The following is an 11,562-nucleotide window of genomic DNA, read 5'->3' as shown; positions in this document are numbered from 1 at the left end:
CTAGTACATCGCAAACAAGCATATACAACATATCAATTACACCTAGCGGTAGGAAGGTGGTAAGAAGAAACAGAGTTCATAGAGAAGACATAGAGACATTATTATAAATCATAGGGTTTCGGTACATGGAGCAATACAGGAGTAATATTCACATTGCATCGAGAAAACAGGATTCCTACACAGGAGGCCTAGGCATGTAGATATGAATAAAGATAGGGTAGGAAAGAGAATCTAGACTAGTGTTGGCCGGTTTGGTGAAGGGAAGATACTGAACTGTACCTATGTGGAAGAGTAACCCAATAGATCTTCTTTCTAGAGTTTCAGATGTTGTCCGGTTGTTCAATTAAACTAAAATGGGATGGGCTGTGTGAAGGTGGTTTATGGAGATATTAAGATCCTTCGCCAGTGGAGACATATTGATGCCACAGGGACCAACTTGTCTTGGGGGAGAGGGTGGTGACGGAGGAGGGGATATATTCAGTTTCCATGAGAAAGTGATGGTTCATCTTATAAATAACTTTTAGCAGGGTAGGGGGTGAAGGTTGTTTCCACAGCTGAGCCAGGTTGACGTGAGCGGCTATTAGAATGTGACCTAAGACATATCTGCTGGAGGGGGGAACAGAAGGGGGGACAACATGAAATAATGCTAAGATCGGGTCTGGCGTGAGATGGGTGGATAAAACTTTATTGATCAATTCAAACACCTCTGACCAGTATTTGGTAATCACCGGGCATGTCCAGAATATATGGTAGATATGACCTACTGAACCACAGAGTCTCCAGCACTTATTACTACAGGAAGGCCAAAATCTATGCAGTCGGTCGGGCGTCAAGTATAGCCTATGTATCAGTTTTATATGCATTTCAGTATGATTTAAACATTTGGACATGGAGTAGGAAGCTAAGAAGATGAGACGCCAGTCATTCGGCGACAGGGTTCTTCCCAGGTCTAGTTCCCATTTTACTTGAGCGTTGGATTTGGAAGGAGAAATAGGGGTTATCAGTAGTTTATACCAAAACATAATGTCGCCTTTGGATTCAATTAGGGAAAGGCGAGAGAAGAGGGTATATGAGGTTGTGTGCCGAGTCGGGGAGGTAGAGGGGATTGATCTCCACCAGTGTGAAACTTGCATATAGTGGAAGAGTTCTGTGGCGGGTAGAGAGAACTTTAGTTGAAGGGCTGAGAAGGATAGCAGAGAGAGTCCGTCGAGTAGGTCGCCTATACATAATAAACCTGCATGTCTCCATTTAGATAGATTTAGATGGGGTATCATTAATGCTAGTGTAGTGATGGAGATCTGAGTAATGTGAGATATGGGGGATGGTAAGGTGACGGATAGCTTGTCCCAGGTTTGTAGTGAGGCTTGCGTGGAAGGAAGGAGATTTACAAGGGCGGGCCGGAACGGCTTTGGGATGCGGAAAAGATCCACCAGGGGGAGTGGGTTTGCTCGAATTTGTTCAAGCTCCACCCAGCCCAGTTGTGTATGGACATCAAAATAATGTTTAGTGGCAGCCAAAAGAGAAGCTTCTTGGTATAGGGAAATATTGGGTAGACAGAGTCCTCCTAACGCTCGGGACAGAACCATTTTGGAGTGAGCCAACGAGGGTGGTTTTGAAGACCAGACATATCTAGACATGACAGAAGAACAGGTCTGAAGGGTCTTTTTTGGAAAGATGTATGGGATTGTGCGGAAAAGGTACATTAGTTTGGGTAGTAGGGACATTTTGAACGCGGCCATACGTTCAAGCCAGGAGACCTCATAAGATGACCAGGATTTTGTTAGGGCTTCTAACGTCTCTATCAGGGGGGAGAGATTGACAGTAAAGACGTCAGGAGTGGAGATAGGGATGTTGATACCTAGATACTTTATCGTGTGTTTCCGCCAATTATATGGAAAGGAAGATTGGAGGGTTAGGAGGGAATGGGAGAGGTTGAAAGGAAGAGCGTCCGTCTTGGTAGTGTTAAGTTTATAGTAAGAAGCTAAGCTATAGGCATCTAGAATAGAGTGCAAGACAGGGAGAGTTGTAGCGGGTTCAGAGATGAAGAGGAGAACATCGTCCGCAAAAAGGCTTAGTTTATGGCGGGAGGAGCCAAATTGTAGAGCTGGAATATGGGGATTGTCACGTATTGTAATAGCAAGGGGTTCGATTGACAGGACGAATATTAGAGGGGATAAAGGGCAACCTTGTCTGATACCATTTGTGATAGGAAAAGAGTCCGGACAGGAATCCATTGCTGAACACTCGGGCCGTAGGGGAACTATACAATGCTAAAATAGAGGCTAGAATACGATCTCTAAAACCAAATAGGAGGAGGGCTTCTCGCATGTACGTCCAATTCAGTCAATCGAAGGCCTTCTCAGCATCCAAGGACAGCAAGAGAAGGCCCTGATCCTTAGAGAGAGAGTCAATCAGGTTGAAGACCCTACGCGTGTTATCTGACGCTTGTCTTCCAGGTAGGAAGCCAGTTTGGTCCGGGTGTATCAGCAATGGGAGAAATCTGTTGATACGTGTTGCAATAATTTTGGCATAAAGTTTGATATCACAGTTGAGCAGTGCGATAGGGCGATAGTTATGTACATATGCAGGGTCCTTTCCGGGTTTAGGGATAGTAATAATACGCGCTTCTAGGAGTTCTGGGGGAAGGGAGCCGTGGTCAGAGAATGTATTGAAGAGGGTAGTCAGGTGGGGAGAGAGAACGTCATGGAAAGTGGCATAGAAATCGGAGACAAACCCATCTGGGCCGGGGGCCTTGTTTCTGGGAGTAGATTTAATAGCCGCGGAGATACTTGCTCCTGAGTGAGAGTAGGAAAAGAGAGGTTGTTCAAAAAAGAGGAAATAGTAGAAGAGGTGGGTTGAGGGGTTGAAGGGTCAGTTGATAGGTTATAGAGTTCGGCGTAATATTGCGCAAATCGGTCCGTTATGTCTCTAGGGTTTAATATCTTCTGTTTGGTGGGAGAGTAAATATATTTAATCTTATTCCTGGCTTGCTGAACCCGCAGTTTACGTGCTAACATTCTACCAGACTTGTTACCGAGGAGATAAAATTTGTAACGCAACCTATTCAAAGCCGCTTGGGTGCGGGCGAGAAACAGTTTTTGAAGTTGCCCCCGAACATTGGAGATTTCATTTTTAAGAATTCTAGAGGGATGGGCTATGTTTTGGGTTTCGAGGTCTGACAGTTCAGCTTCTAGTTTCGCCATTATGGGAAGCGACTAGTTCTTCCATCTTGCGTTCTAAATGGTCTGTCCTGTCTCCTAGCGCTACCAACTCGGTCTTGACCTCGCGGACGGCAGAGGTCAAATCCTTAGAAAGTTCTGACTTGAAGGCAGACAGGATCTGGCAGAGGGATCTCACGGTCAGGGGAGCATCAGATTCACAGTCCACTCCTGAAACTGAGAGAGCAGATGACAGGACACTTGATCCCGTGGGATCCGGCATGATGGAAGGAGAGGAGATACTTTGCAAGGGGGAAATTTGGAGGGGTTTCTGGGGGGGGAAAGGAAATTTTAGGAGGCATTGGATCTTTGTTTATTTTAGGAGGCATTTCTCGTCAGCAGGAACGTATCTAGAAGGCAATAAGAGGCGCACCTCGGGGGTCGGGTCCAGTTGGAGAGCTGGGGTGAAACAGGAGTACTCAGTCACATTGATAACATGTACGTGTGGGTTAGACAAACATGAGTGGCGGTGGGAGGAGCTAGGAGCACTTACATTATGGAGGCTTCACCGGTGTAGGACAACAAGGCCGCAGAGTAGGTGGCTTGTAAGTATAGGATGCGGTTGGAGCGGGATGTAACGGTACACAGATCAACAGTTCTGTAGGGGTGGTGATAATCACTTCGTGGACAGCAAGGTAAGAACGGTCCGCAATTTCTGTCCTCTAGGCCCCAGGGGACGTTGAGGTTGCCGAAGCTGTATAGGTCGGCGCTGTCACACCCTGTGTGCGCCACACAAATCTCAGACCCCTTCTTTCCATGTAAGGGAGGGGCCGCAGTAGAGAGGGCTAGACACGATGTCTCCTCAGTGCTGGAGTGGGAGAGGGAGCCAGCGGCCGTGCACTACCCCGGATGTGAGCTTCGAGTGGCGGGGGTGGGTAATTGTCGGTACCCCACACCTCACGGGCATCACCGGCGGACGAACTCCTCACCTGATGGGCTCAACCTCCAAGCCTCAGGGGAGCCACAGGGCTGGCAAGCCACGGGTCGCACTCCCGGCTGGCAGGACCACCGGTATTAAGGTGGGGTAGATGGAGCTGAGGATCTGGGGCCACGTGGCGAGCCGCCGACCGCGGCACGTATCACGAGCTGTGCAGGTCCCAGGAGGTGAGGCACGTAGGGAGGTGAGTGAGGAGGCTGATGGAGGCGGCAGGGGTGAGGTGCTGTGGGGCAGTGGCAAGCCCGGGGAGCATCCGCACACCACCCTGAGGGCTTCAAGATGGCCGCCGGCGGGAGGACGAGCAGAGGGGCCTGTGTAGGAGTTGCCGCTCCCGTGGTGAGGCAGCTGATTTACCTCGTTCCTTTCGTGGCTGGAGGTCTGGAGCAGGCTGGGGAGTGGTGTAGTCAGGCGCAGGTGAAGAAGCACGGCCCCACGGGTCCCGTTCTGGGCGCATTCCGGTCCTGGAGCTCGAAGTCGGGCGGACCCCAAACTCAAGGCCCCGGTCTCGGATCCCGATGTAGGCCTCAGTCGTCAGAGAGGTGCTGCGGCCTCCCGGCAGAGTCCCCGCGTCTAGGGTGCTGCCCATGGCCATGGGTTGAGTCAGTTAGGGTGGGTTTAGATGAGGGGTATCACCGGAATCGGCCGTTTTAACCCTCTAACAGCAGGAGCTCTGTTGTAGCACAGCCACTCAGTGCAGCGTCCAAGCCACGCCCCCCCCCCCCCCCCCCCCCCCCGATCTGGATGATTTTTGAAAAAAACATAAAAATAGCTAAAATCACAGAATTTGGGGGTAATTTTGATCCTACGGTATTATTAACCTCAATAACATTAATTTCCACTCATTTCCAGTCTATTCTGAACACCTCACAATATTGTTTTTAGGTCTAAAAGTTGCACCAAGGTAGCTGTATGACTAAACTAAGCGACACAAGTGTTCAGCACAAAAACCTGGCCCATCTAGGAGTGGCACTGCAGTGGCAGACAGGATGGCACTTAAAAAAAACTAGGCCCCCAAGAGCACATCATGCAAAGAAGTAAAATAGGTGCAAGGAGGTAGCTGTATGACTAAGCTAAGTGACACAAGTGTGCGGCACAAACACCTGGCCCATCTAGAAGTGGCACTGCAGTGGCAGACAGGATGGCACTTAAAAAAAACTAGGCCCCCAAGAGCACATCATGCAAAGAAGTAAAAGAGGTGCAATGAGGTAGCTGTATGACTAAGCTAAGCGACACAAGTGTGCTGCACAAACACCTGGCCCATCTAGGAGTAGCACTGCAGTGGCAGACAGGATGGCACTTAAAAAAACCTAGGCCCCAAACAGCACATCATGCAAAGAAGTAAAAGAGGTGCAATGAGGTAGCTGTATGACTAAGCTAAGCGACACAAGTGTGCAGCACAAACACCTGCCCATCTAGGGTTGGCACTGCAGTCCCACTGCACTAATGTCGGAAACCGGACGCACGTCTAACGCCAACATAGCTGTCAAGGCCTCAGTTATCCGCTTTGCAACAGGATGACTGCTGTCATATTTCATCTTCCTTGCAAAGGACTGTTGGACAGTAATTTACTTAGTTGAAGTAGTACAAGTGGTCTTCCGACTTCCCCTCTGGGATGACAATCGACTCCCAGCAACAACAACAGCAGCGGCAGCAGCAGCAGCAGTAGGAGGAAGTGGTACTTGATTTTTCCCTATTTTATCCTCCAAATTTTTGTTCTCCATTATTTTTCTTGAGTTATATAACAAAATGCAGCACAGGAGAGGGTACCTCTACACCACACAGGGCAAACCCTGTAAAAATTATTTGGATTAAATATTAATAACCCCTTTATTTGGAGTAAATAATATACAGCACAGGACAGAACCACTGAACTTATATGGCAGCACCACTGGACTGGACTTATACGGCAGTATCACTGGATTCATACGAAAGTACCACTGTACATATCCGACAGTATCACTGGACATATACGGCAGTATCACTGGACTTATACGGCAGTACCACTGGACTTATACGGCAGTACCACTGGATTCATACGAAAGTACCACTGTACATATCCGACAGTATCACTGGACATATACGGCAGTATCACTGAATTTATACGGCAGTACCACTGGACATATACGGCAGTATCACTGGACATATACAGCAGCACAGGGATACCACCACTGGACTGATGCAGGACAACACAGCACCACTGCAATGGACTGGACTTATACAGCAACACTGGACATGTGGCAGCAGAGGACACCACCACTTTGACTGGACTGATGCAACACAAGACACCACCACTGGACTGATGCAGCACAACACAGCACCACTGCACTGGACTTATACAGCTACACTGGACATATGGCAGCAGAGGACACCACCACTGTGACTGGACTGATGCAGCATAAGACACTACACTGGACTGAGCAGCATATGAGAGCACTGGAATCGCCACCCCCACTTACCCGCACAGACACTGAGGATGGAGACACGTCATCTCGCTACACTCTCCAATTTCAGAGTGAAAATGGAATCCAAAAACCGCGAAAATCCGACAGCAGGATGATGATGTTTTGCCTCGCACTGGTTTTCGAGTCTGGAAGGAAGTCCCGAGCCGGATTTGGGTTCGGGCTCGGGATGTGATGTTCGGTAGGGTTCAGTTCTCTCAGAACCGAACCTGCTCATCTCTAGAAATCGCATAGTCAAAATCGTCCATAGCAAGGATCTCACCGTGTGTATGAACCTTTATTTGGGGGTGGTCTCCTTGCTTCATGGAGAGAATAAAATCCTCTTGCACGCTACCACTGTCTGTGAAGTGGGCCGGGAGAATCGCAGCCCCTTTGTCCGCACCGTAAAAAAGGTTCTGTGGACTGGAAAAAGAAAACAGCTTGCAGGAACCTCCTGAGTAGGGATGGACATCGGAAGCCCAGCATCTAATGGCTACTGGCCATCCAACATCAAATCCAACGATGCGATGGCACTAAAGTAGATTCAGACAATGCCATTAGTAAAGTATATTCTGTTATAATCATTATATTTTGCTTTTTTTCTGTTATATGTTTTAAAGTGATTGATGTGCAAGGCACAGCGGTCTTTTGTTTTCACTATGTCAGTTTGGAGGTTTACATTAAACAAACATTGCTTTCATGTATGACACAATAAAGGACAACATGTATGTGTCCATACTGAGGAAGAAACCTTTGACGTCCACCTACTCAAGCAGTGCCATATTATTCAAAGTTCAGTTAACCTTTGATCTGGAACAAGTGACCTCACTCTTCAGTTTCCTTGATAATAAGATATCTGAGTTACACTCCTTGTGTCAATGTTTTACAAGATTCTGCTGTGAGAGCACAGAGGGAATATAACTACAACTGCAGCACAAGTGAAATACACAGTACCATTACAGAGCAGCTACAGCTACTATTGGACATACATATAGAAACACTTCATATATATGAAATAACCAAGAAAGGGTGTTCAGTCTAACAATACTTCTGAAGTTTCATGCTTTCAGAACTTTTTTGCAATATTTTCTCTACTGGAAACACCAGTGGTGGAATGTATATATTAACTGGACATACTACACTGTTATATTTTGTTTGTATCATTTTGTATTTTTATATATATGGGGCTTTTGTATGGGAGGGGACACAGCACTGAGTGTGAGTCACCATATATAATTATATATGTATACATATCATACCTGAAAATTTCCCTAAGTGTCCTACAGGACCAGCTTCACTAATAACTAATAAATGGTATTTTGGTGGTATCCCATTCTAGATACTTCAGTGACATATATGAGTATGATAACCACAGCAACACAGTGATGCAACAAGAAAGTGTTTATGATTACCCAGAAACCCCCCTGACAGACAAGTTTTTTTCCTGAGACAGCTTTGTCACTGTCCCTACACTGCCTGCAGCCAAGTCTAATGACACGAAATACCCTGCCCTTTCCCCATCAGCACCCTTCCTCTTCCCTCTGGGCAAAAGTGAATGAGAAAATGTGTGTGTTTGTGTATTATTATGTATAAGGTGGCTAATTCAGTAAGGATCGTAAAAAGTAGAAATGAGCAAAAACTGCAACCAATTGCAAAATTGTGAAAGCATGCCCATACCGAAAATCTGCAACACTAATTTAATGTTACAAAAAAAGGTGGACTTGTCAAATTTGCTAATTTTGCGATGAGATTTAAAATTCGCATTTTTTTGCGTAAAGGTTTCTGATGTCACAATTTAACATCAACCACACATAATATTGAGCCAACCATGCCTACTGACAGGATGCGTCGAACAACAAGACGAGCTACTTCCGCTGGTGAATCCACAAACGCAGGCAGAAAAGGAAAAAATAAATAGGTTTTTTTTAATGTTGAAAGTTTACATACATGACATATTAATGTTTCTTTGTTATTATTAACATTCCCTATGTTGTGCATAATTAAAATGTCCACAAAATCACAATTATTGTGGTGATGTTATTGAACATATGTTTCTTTGTCAAGGGGGGGGGGAAACCTTACACATGTATGTGGGTATGATTTTTGAAGATAATAATTGTTTGTTGCTTTAAATCATAAAAAACTCAGCTTTTAAACAAAAAGCCATTAACCAAACCAAAAAAACAACAACTTGCTTGTAAATGTTATTTACATGTTTGTAGGAAAACAAGTGTGTTCTTGACAAACCTGCATTGTTACTAACTTAAAGAATTATTAGATTACTACTAACATATATTTTAGAGTAATACATGTGTTAAATAGTTTAAAACTCCCTTACATGTTAAGTTTCTATACAGCTGAATAAACTGAATTGTGGTCAGCAGCGTGAACTGCTTCAGCTGGGTGTAATGAAGCAATGATTGCAGTATACATCAAACATTCTACAACTGAGGTCAGCTTGTGCAAATTTTAAGGTTGACCTGTAGTCGCTCAGAAACTGCACACCATAAATGTGCGTTCAGTTGCAAAAAATGTGTATGATCCGCCTATCTAAAATCTGCATACACCCACAACATGCCCCTGCTCATAGTTTTTGCGAGTCCAGCCCTTTAGTACGCCCCCTACACGCCAAGTTTTTGTAGTGCATACGCAGTTGTTGTTATGTCTCAGAAGTTGTATTTTTTTGTCTCAGAAATTGACTTTTTTTGTCTCAGATTTTACTTATTTTTGCAATTTTTTGCAGTTTTGCGTTCCTTGTTGAATTAGCCCCAATATACAGTACACGTGCAGGGGTAAATTTAGGATTTACTGTTGATGGTGGTAGTGGGGTTCCATGTGCGTGTGTGTGCGTATGTGTATATATATATATATATATATATATGTATATATACATATGTATATATACACACTGCTCAACAAAAATAAAGGGAACACTTAAACAACACAATGTAACTCCAAGTCAATCACACTTCTGTGAAATCAAACTGTCCACTTAGGAAGCAACACTGATTGACAATCAATTTCACATGCTGTTGTGCAAATGCAATAGACAACAGGTGGAAATAATAGGCAATTAGCAAGACACCCCCAATAAAGGAGTTGTCCTGCAGGTGGTGACCACAGGTCACTTCTCAGCTCCTATGCTTTCTGGCTGATGTTTTGGTCACTTTTGAAAGCTGGCGGTGCTTCCACTCTAGTGGTAGCATGAGACGGAGTCTACAACCCACACAAGTGGCTCAGGTAGTGCAGCTCATCCAGGATGGCACATCAATGCGAGCTGTGGCAAGAAGGTTTGCTGTGTCTGTCAGCGTAGTGTCCAGAGCATGGAGGCGCTACCAGGAGACAGGCCAGTACATCAGGAGACGTGGAGGAGGCCGTAGGAGGGCAACAACCCAGCAGCAGGACCGCTACCTCCGCCTTTGTGCAAGGAGTAACAGGAGGAGCACTGCCAGAGCCCTGCAAAATGACCTCCAGCAAGCCACAAATGTGCATGTGTCTACTCAAACGATCAGAAACAGACTCCATGAGGGTGGTATGAGGGCCCGACGTCCACAGGTGGGGGTTGTGCTTACAGCCCAACACCGTGCAGGACATTTGGCATTTGCCAGAGAACACCAAGATTGGCAAATTCGCCACTGGCACCCTGTGCTCTTCACAGATGAAAGCAGGTTCTCACTGAGCACATGTGACAGACGTGACAGAGTCTGGAGACGCCAAGGAGAACGTTCTGCTGCCTGCAACATCCTCCAGCATGACCGGTTTGGCAGTGGGTCAGTAATGGTGTGGGATGGCATTTCTTTGGGGGGCCGCACAGCCCTCCATGTGCTCACCAGAGGTAGCCTGACTGCCATTAGGTACCGAGATGAGATCCTCAGACCCCTTGTGAGACCATATGCTGGTGCGGTTGGCCCTGGGTTCCTCCTAATGCAAGACAATGCTAGACCTCATGTAGCTGGAGTGTGTCAGCAGTTCCTGCAAGACGAAGGCATTGATGCTATGGACTGGCCCGCCCGTTCCCCAGACCTGAATCCAATTAAATACATCTGGGACATCATGTCTCGCTCCATCAACCAACGCCACGTTGCACCACAGACTGTCCAGGAGTTGGCGGATGCTTTAGTCCAGGTCTGGGAGGAGATCCCTCAGGAGACCATCCGCCACCTCATCAGGAGCATGCCCAGGCATTGTAGGGAGGTCATACAGGCACGTGGAGGCCACACACACTACTGAGCCTCATTTTGACTTGTTTTAAGGACATTACATCAAAGTTGGATCAGCCTGTAGTGTGTTTTTCCACTTTAATTTTGAGTGTGACTCCAAATCCAGACCTCCATGGGTTAATAAATTTGATTTCCATTGATAATTTTTGTGTGATTTTGTTGTTAGCACATTCAACTATGTAAAGAACAAAGTATTTAATAAGAATATTTCATTCATTCAGATCTACGATGTGTTATTTTAGTGTTCCCTTTATTTTTTTGAGCAGTGTATATATATATATATATATATATATATATATATATAAAATTGGAGATGAGCGGTCCAGATTCAACAGAATCCGAGCCGTTACGACTATTGGGATCCAAGCTGCCGCCAGACTCTGATTCTCATTCGAGGCTGAATCTTCCCGGTGTCAGATTCTCGTGGGACTTGGATTCTATATAAGGTGTCGCGGACGGGACTCAGCACCATTTTATTGGAAAGCATGCTGGCATGAGGGGGCTCAGGCATGTAAGATGGCATGACGAGGTGCTGAGTCATATAAGATGCATATAGGGCAAATGACATGTAAAGGAGGCGTAGGGGTAAATTGGTTGCTATGGGCAACATCCCATCTTAAACAGAACTCCCATCTTAGTAAATCTACCCCGTAGAGTACTGAAACCTGAGAAATAAACTGGTTGTAAGCCTAATATGGTTTTGGTCACACCTCTTGTCCTTTGGCCTGTCCAGGATTCTGAAAATGAAA

The sequence above is a fragment of the Pseudophryne corroboree genome, chromosome 4, assembly GCF_028390025.1.
Source record: "Pseudophryne corroboree isolate aPseCor3 chromosome 4, aPseCor3.hap2, whole genome shotgun sequence".
NCBI classification, from domain to species: Eukaryota; Metazoa; Chordata; class Amphibia; order Anura; family Myobatrachidae; genus Pseudophryne; species Pseudophryne corroboree.
The sequence above is the reverse complement of the archived record's forward strand: the minus strand, read 5'-3'. Positions refer to the sequence as shown.